Here is a 7,510-nt window from a genome sequence, read left to right on the forward strand (position 1 = left end):
ATCAAAGACACATTACTAATTCTATAAATATACTTTAAGGACAGTAATGGAACAAAAAAGAAATGTCTTCCTTAAATGCTGAGGAAACAAAATTATATAGTTATACTATCTTTGCACAGCTAAGCTGTCACCAATGAATAATGATAAGCGAAAAGGAAAAAAAAAAGATTTACCTCTAAATACTCATCTGGAAGGCAATATGACTAGAATTCAATTAAGATTTGGATTCACCCTATCCACATGTGCCTCTTTCAATTTTTCTTCCATGACAGTCAATTTCTTTTAAACTTCAGCTATTAATTCCTAGAACTCTTTAAGTCTTTATTGTCATCTAAGGTTTTGTTTAAATGAAGTATTAGATCAAGTGTTATCCAAACAGCCAGTTATAGACTGGAAATGTCTCTTAATAATCTTTCAAAGTCATTAAGAGTTCACAATCAGTCTCTCCTAATTTGTGCCTTTTTTGTTCTAATTTCCTATAAACCTATTTTATGACCTAGGTAACTGAGAGAATCTCTTCTTTGTATTTTTTTTTCAGGAGCAATTTGTAATCCCCATTTACGCAAAACTTTCTTTACTTCTTCAAAAATTCTTTCTAAAGTATCTACATTTGAATCAGATAGCAAAGTGTCATCCATGTAATTGTAAATTATAGATTTAGAAAATTGTTTATGTATTATTTTCAATGGCTGATTTACAAAGTATTGGCATGGGATAGGTTATTGAGCATTTCTTGTTGGAGGATGGTCCACTGGTATCTCCTAGTAGGCTGAGAATTATTATAAGTAGGCAGTATGAAGGCAAATTTTTCTCCTCCCTTTACTTGTAAAGGTTTAGTGAAGAAACAATCTTTTAAATCAATAACTATAAGAGGCATTTTATTGGTAATAGAGAAGGCAGAAGAATTCCAGACTGTAGAGAGCCCATAGGTTGGTTAGCCTTGTTGAAAGCTCTTAGATCTGCCACCATTCTCCATTTTCCAGATTTTTTTTTAACAACAAATAAGGAGAATTCCAAAGGCTGGTTGATTCTTCAATATGGTGAGCATCTAGTTGTACCTGTACCAGCTGTTCTGAAGCCTGCAGTTTCTCTTCTGTTAAAGCCCATTGTTTAACCATATTGGTTTCTCAGTTAACCATTTTAAAGGTAGGGCCATTGGTACCTCTAAAATTTTTGCTAGATTCTTTGTGTTCTTGCATAGCCTGAATAGCTGGTGACCCTTGTGTATAGTACCTTATAATATTCTTCCCAGAGACATGAGTTTTTGGGACTGCAGGAAAATTAATATGAGTATTCCATTCCTTCAACAGGTCATGATAACATAGGTTTTTTGTGATATTAGCCACATATGACCTTAGCCTTCCTCTTTGTCCTTGTGGCCTTAAGCATTAAACCCATCTTGTGCTTTGTTTTACTTGAGATAAGGTTCCAATTCCTAGAAATTGAACATGTGTGTCGTGAAGAGGCCAATTTGGATGCCAAACTCTGGAGTAATGGTACTCACATCTGCACACATGTCTAGTAATCCCTCAGTAACAATGTTATTTATGTGCACTCTTAACTTTGTTCTTTGATTGTTTATAGAAGTCTGCCAAATTATATGCCTCCTATTTCCTTTTGGAATTTTTGATTCATCCTTCATCTTTATTCCACTATCCAGAACAGTATGGGATTTTACAGGAGGCAATGGATTTTTAAAAAATTTTTCTGGTGAAACATGTCCTCCACAATGACTGGGAATGATTGTAACATATCAGACTTGTTATCGGGTTGCTCTGTCTGCCCTTTATTGATCTGCGATCATTGGTCCAATGTCAGCCTTTGACATACCTCCTACATAATCTAAAAGGTTGATACCTTTTATTTTTGCCAATCCCAGAGAAGACATTATTTCTAGGAATTCCTTGTCTACAATCCCTTCTCAGATGTCCTATTCTACTACAATTAAAATATTTGGCATTTTGAGGTCTCTTCATACCTTTGATTGATTTTACTATTACAAGGTAAAACAGATCTTCAAATTTTCTGATTCATGGAAAAGTCTGCCAGATACTATGGGCCTGTGGGCTAAATATTGGATGCCCCAATATTACAGAAGAACTTTGAGTGAATGTTCCAGGCAGTGGGATCTCTGCCAATTCTAGAGGTTTGGAAGTTGCTTACAATAAACTTCCTGTTTATTTAGGTAATATTACATCCTGCTGGTGTCTTTGATGAAACTGAAGAATAGTTATAGTTATAGTTTTCCTTAGTTATGATATAAGATAGATATAGATATTGTAATTGTAATTCTTGCTCTATAAGTTTTGTTATATGTTATTTTTACTATGTTAAAGTTAAAAACTTCCTTTTTTTATTTAAACAGAAAGGGAAAAAAGTTATGGGAAGTTCTTCTGTCTCTGTGTTGCTTTTATTGGTTGATGAATAAAGAAGCTGCTTTCAACCAATGGCTTAAAAGAATACAGCCAGACTGGAAAAGATATATATAAATTTGTTGGAGTCAGGAGAAGTCATGTAGCTGCCGCCAGAGACAGACGCCTCCAATGGAGCCCACCAAAACTTCTCTGGTAAGCCACAACCTCATGATGATGCACAGATAAATAAAAATGGGTTAAGATATAAAGGAAGAAATACACTTAAGCTATTGGCCAAACAGTATTGCATTTAATAAAGATTTCTGTGTGGTTATTTCAAATCAGGGTAGTCATGAAATGAACGAGTAGCCTCTGATAACACAGTCTCAATAAAATAAATTCATCAAGGAAAAATGATTCCCAATTGATACATAATAAGGAATCATGGCATTCTAAAAAACAAAATAAAATAAACAAAAGACATAAATCCATATATTTGACACCTGATTTTTCATAAAGAAGCAAGAAATACACAATGGAAAAAAGAACACATCTTTAAGAAATGACACTGTTCCTACTGGATGTCACCAGGTAGAAGAATGCAAATAGATCCATATTTGTCACCCTGCAAAAAACTCAAGTCCAAGTGGATCTATGAACTCAACATAATACCAGATACACTGATCATGATAGAATAGAAAATGGGGAATAACCTTGAACACACGGGTACAGGAAACAACTTCCTGAAAAGAACACCAGTCACACATGCACTAAGATCAAAAATTAATAAATGACACCTCATAAAACTAAAAGTTCTCTGTAAGGCAAAGGACACCATTAAAAAGACAAAATGGAAGCCTAAAGACTGTGAAAAGATCTTCACCAACCCTACATCTTACAGAGAGCTGATATTCAAAATGTATAAAGAACTCAAACAATTAAACAACAACAAACCGAATAATCCAACTAAAAATGGGGATCAAGATCTAAACAGAGAATTCTGAGCAGAGGAATCTCAAATATCCTAGGAACACTTGAAGAAGTGTTTAATATTCTTAGCCATAAGGGAAAAGCAAATCAAAATGACTCTAACATTCTATCTTACACTTGTCAGAATGGCTAACATCAAAAGCACAAGTGACATCTCATGCTGGAACAAGGGGATGTGGAACAAAAGAAATGCTCCTCTACTGCTGGTGGGAGTGCAAACTTGTACTTTGGAAATCAATGTGGTGGTGTCTCAGGAAAGATCTACCTCAAGGCTCTACAAGTAGCTATATCATTCCGAAGGATGCTCCAACATACCAAAAGGATATTTGCGCAACTGTGTTCATAGTTCATAATAGCCAGAGACGGAAAACAACCTAGATACCTCTCAACTGAAGAATCATCCTGATCAAGGAAACCCAGACCCAGAAAGACAATTATTATATGTACTGACTTGTAAGTGGACTTTAGCTTTAAGCAAAGGATAAGCATGCTATAATCCAGACACAGATAGGCTATAAATAATATGACGTAGGGAGCACAAATCGATCTCCCTGAGAAGTGGAACTAGAATAGATTTTGTGAATGGAATGGGGGTAGTTTGGGATGGAAAGAGGTAGGATGAGACAAGGGTAATAGAGGAGGGAGATATGGAAGGAGAGAGTACTCGGAAAGATTACTGGAATTGGGGAGCATTTTAACAGGTGATGTGTTAACACAATACAGTGCAAACACCCTGGAATCTATGAGGGTGACCCTACCAAAGACTTCTAGTAATGGGGGATACTGTCCCTGAACTGGCCATTTTCTTTAATGAAGCAAAGATTCTAGCTATGGGACTGGGACATCAACTGAACCACAATATCTTTGATCCACAATTTATCCTGCTTTCAAGATATGCTGGAGTAATGGTGTCACAGAACCTCTGGGAGTGGTCAACCAATGACTGGTCCAACTTGAGACACATACCACAAGAGGAAGCCCATGACTGTCACTGCCTAGAGTGACCAGGAACCAAGGCTAGATATGCCAATGACCTAGAATAGAACCAAACACAAAGGGGGAAAAAGTCAATGAAGTGATTCCTGAAGACATTTTGCTACACTTATAAATTGGTGCCTAGCCCAGTTGTCATCAGAGATATTTTACCCAGCATCTGATGAGAAATAGATGCAGAGACCCCTAGCCAAACATTAGGCAGACCTCAGGGAACCCTGTGAAAGAGGGGAGGAAGGTTAATGAGAGCCAGAGTGGTCAAGGACATCACAAGAAAACCCACAGAATCAACTAACGTGGGCCCATTTGCACTCACAGTAATAAACTGACAACAAGGGAGTCTGTATGGTACTGAATTAGGTCTTCTGCGTATAAGTTACAATTGTGTAGCATGGTATTGTGTGATTCCAAAAAATGGAAGTAGGCAGTGTTTCTGACTCTACTGCCTGCTTTTAGAAGCATTTCGTCCTGCTAGATTGCCTAATCCAGCCTTAATAGGAGAAGAGATACCTAGTCTCACTACAACTTGATTATAATGGTCGGTAGATATCCATGGAAGTCCTTCTCTATTCTGAAGAGAGAAACTGAGGAGGAAGAGTGGATGACAAGAGAAAGGGAAGGTAGAGGGGAAGAACTGGGAGCAGAGGATGGAAGAAAAACTACAGTCCAGATGTAAAAAATAATAAGTAAGTAAATAGTTAGTAAGCAAGTTTAATTCCAGAATCCAAATATATTTGTGTTTTTAAATTTTCAGTAGAATGACAACATGGAAGCGGGTGGAATTATGTTATCATACACAGTGAAGAATGTATATGGAATATTCATAGTCATGAACACAAATTGTCCTCTAACATTTGTGCCTGGTTTCCTAGTCTTCATGGAGGAGGCCCTGGTGGAAAAGCATGGCAATAAGTAGCCACCAATGAGAAGGCATCCCAAGGAGATGGAAGACTAGTCCAGAATGAGGAATGCTGTTCCCAAGAATAGCGGGATGAGAAAGGAGCAGTCACTGGAGATGATGCTAAGGGGAAACAAAGAGAAAGCCACAACCTCTGGAAGGACTGGAGTGGCTGAGGCTAACTTCTGCTGAGAGCAGGGCAGGTCTGCGCTGTGAACAGTTCACATTTGATGTTTGAGGTCACTCACCTTGGATTTCAAAAGTACTAAGAACAGACAAAAAATAAACATGTGTTGTAAAATAACTGTGAATAAAAGATGGCTGCAGCTAAAATTGAGAATTTATTTAGAATTATGAATCTAGAGAGTGGAAAACTTTGCTCAAACATTGTCAGCCAGAGAGTCGCATAGTAAACTGACTCCATCTGGTGGTCCCTGCATGTGACCTACATGTAAGCTGGTCTTAAAATGGCTATAATGCTGTAAAAAAAACCCAAAAAACATTACCAAAGTAACTTATAAAAAAAAGGATCTTATTTGGGGCTTAAGATTTCAGAGGGTAAAAGTCCAAGACTACTATAGTAGGGGGCATGGCAGCAGAAAAAAAAATTAAAACCGAGAAAAGACAATATTGGGGAGAAAAACCCAGACCCCACAGCTGATTTTAAGGATGAAATATACAAAAGTGACAGGCCATATGATATGACTGGAGGATTCATTAAAATACAGTCTCCAGGAGAAGCATTTACCAGGGAGGTCATGTCGTCTGGGAGGATGACAGTGTCAAGCCTCCCTCAGGAAAAAGCTTGGGATTTATTGCTGCCCCTGGGATGATGAAAGCAGGCACATATTGGTCTTCTCTAAGCAGTCCTACCCACACTCTTCCTTCAAGTTCCTCCAGTGCCCATTTTATACCACAAACCCTTACAATAGAGAATAGATGAGAATCAGAACAATTCGGATCAGTTGTTTGCTGTCTTGGTGATAGCCATTCTGAGTTGGAGTAAAATAGAATCTCTACTTAACTTACTTGTGATTTGCATTTCAGCGCTAGCAAAGTATGATGAACACTATTTCTGAATCTGAATCTGTGTCTACATGCAGATCACAGAAGGAAGTTCTATGAGAGTAGATGAAAAACATACTGATGGATTTGGCCTCTCACTTTCTAAGATCTTGTCCTAGAACTCAGCTGATCACCTGAACCCATCTCCTTCAAAGAAAAGACTGGCAACAGAAGCTACTGCAGGACTAATTCTCCCTGGTCTTAGGGCTAACCATACAGTCTCTGAAGATCACCCTGATAGAAGAAACACCACTCTGCCTTTTGGGGTTAGAGGTAAGGGCTGTGTCTCTGATTTAGACAATATCAAAAGCTTCCACTTCTCATAGATTCTCTCATTCCTCTGTCTTCAGACCCTAGGCTTTCTAGATACCCCATCCAGGAACCAACTCTGAATGTTTGGGGACACTCTTCCCTTCAATCTAAACATACAGAATTCATCATGCTGGGTGGCTGGTAAAGCTCAGTACTTGAATCTCTGTATACTTGGATTGTCTTAAGCTCCTGGTATCTGCATCAGACCCCAGATGAATATTACCTCAAAGGGGTGATGCCAGTTTAAGTTCCTTCTGCCTACATATTTGCTTAACATTGAAAATAATACAGAAAAGCCATTTGAAAACATTTTTTAAAATTAAATGCACTGCACAATGACACGGGGGACAAATGTATGAAAACATGTTTCCAAATTTTAGCTCCATGTCCTGAATTTTCTCTGGCCATCTCTATTAAATGGAATTGTTTTTGACTTCTGCTGACAACTCTTGCTGTGAGGTCACCTTGCTGCAAAGCCATTTTTCCAGAAATAGATTCTTTCTATGCTAGCCTTATGTGCATGCCCTGTTCTTCCTCTTTAAAGGACAGAAAGAAGAGACAATGATGAGGATATGAGGGAAATCATGAGTCTTGATTCAGAGGGAAGTGGGTAAGATCCTAGGCTCTACTTATATCATCTTAATATAATCCCAATCTTCATCTTTCCTTTAAAATAGTGTTCACACTTGGGCACAGAAATCTAGAAGAATGTGCCAGAAAATTGTCTGTCTCTATTTGTTTCTCAGATATTTTCAACCCAATCTATACAAAAGCTTTTTTTTTCAAGTCTCACATGTGCCAGAAACACTACCCCAAATGTCTTTTTTTGGGGGGGGGTTGCTTAAGTAAAGGACTTCCACACAGGGTTTCTGCAGTAAGACTGTTATTTTGATATCAT

Source organism: Chionomys nivalis, chromosome 8 (genome assembly GCF_950005125.1).
Source record: "Chionomys nivalis chromosome 8, mChiNiv1.1, whole genome shotgun sequence".
Classification (NCBI taxonomy): domain Eukaryota; kingdom Metazoa; phylum Chordata; class Mammalia; order Rodentia; family Cricetidae; genus Chionomys; species Chionomys nivalis.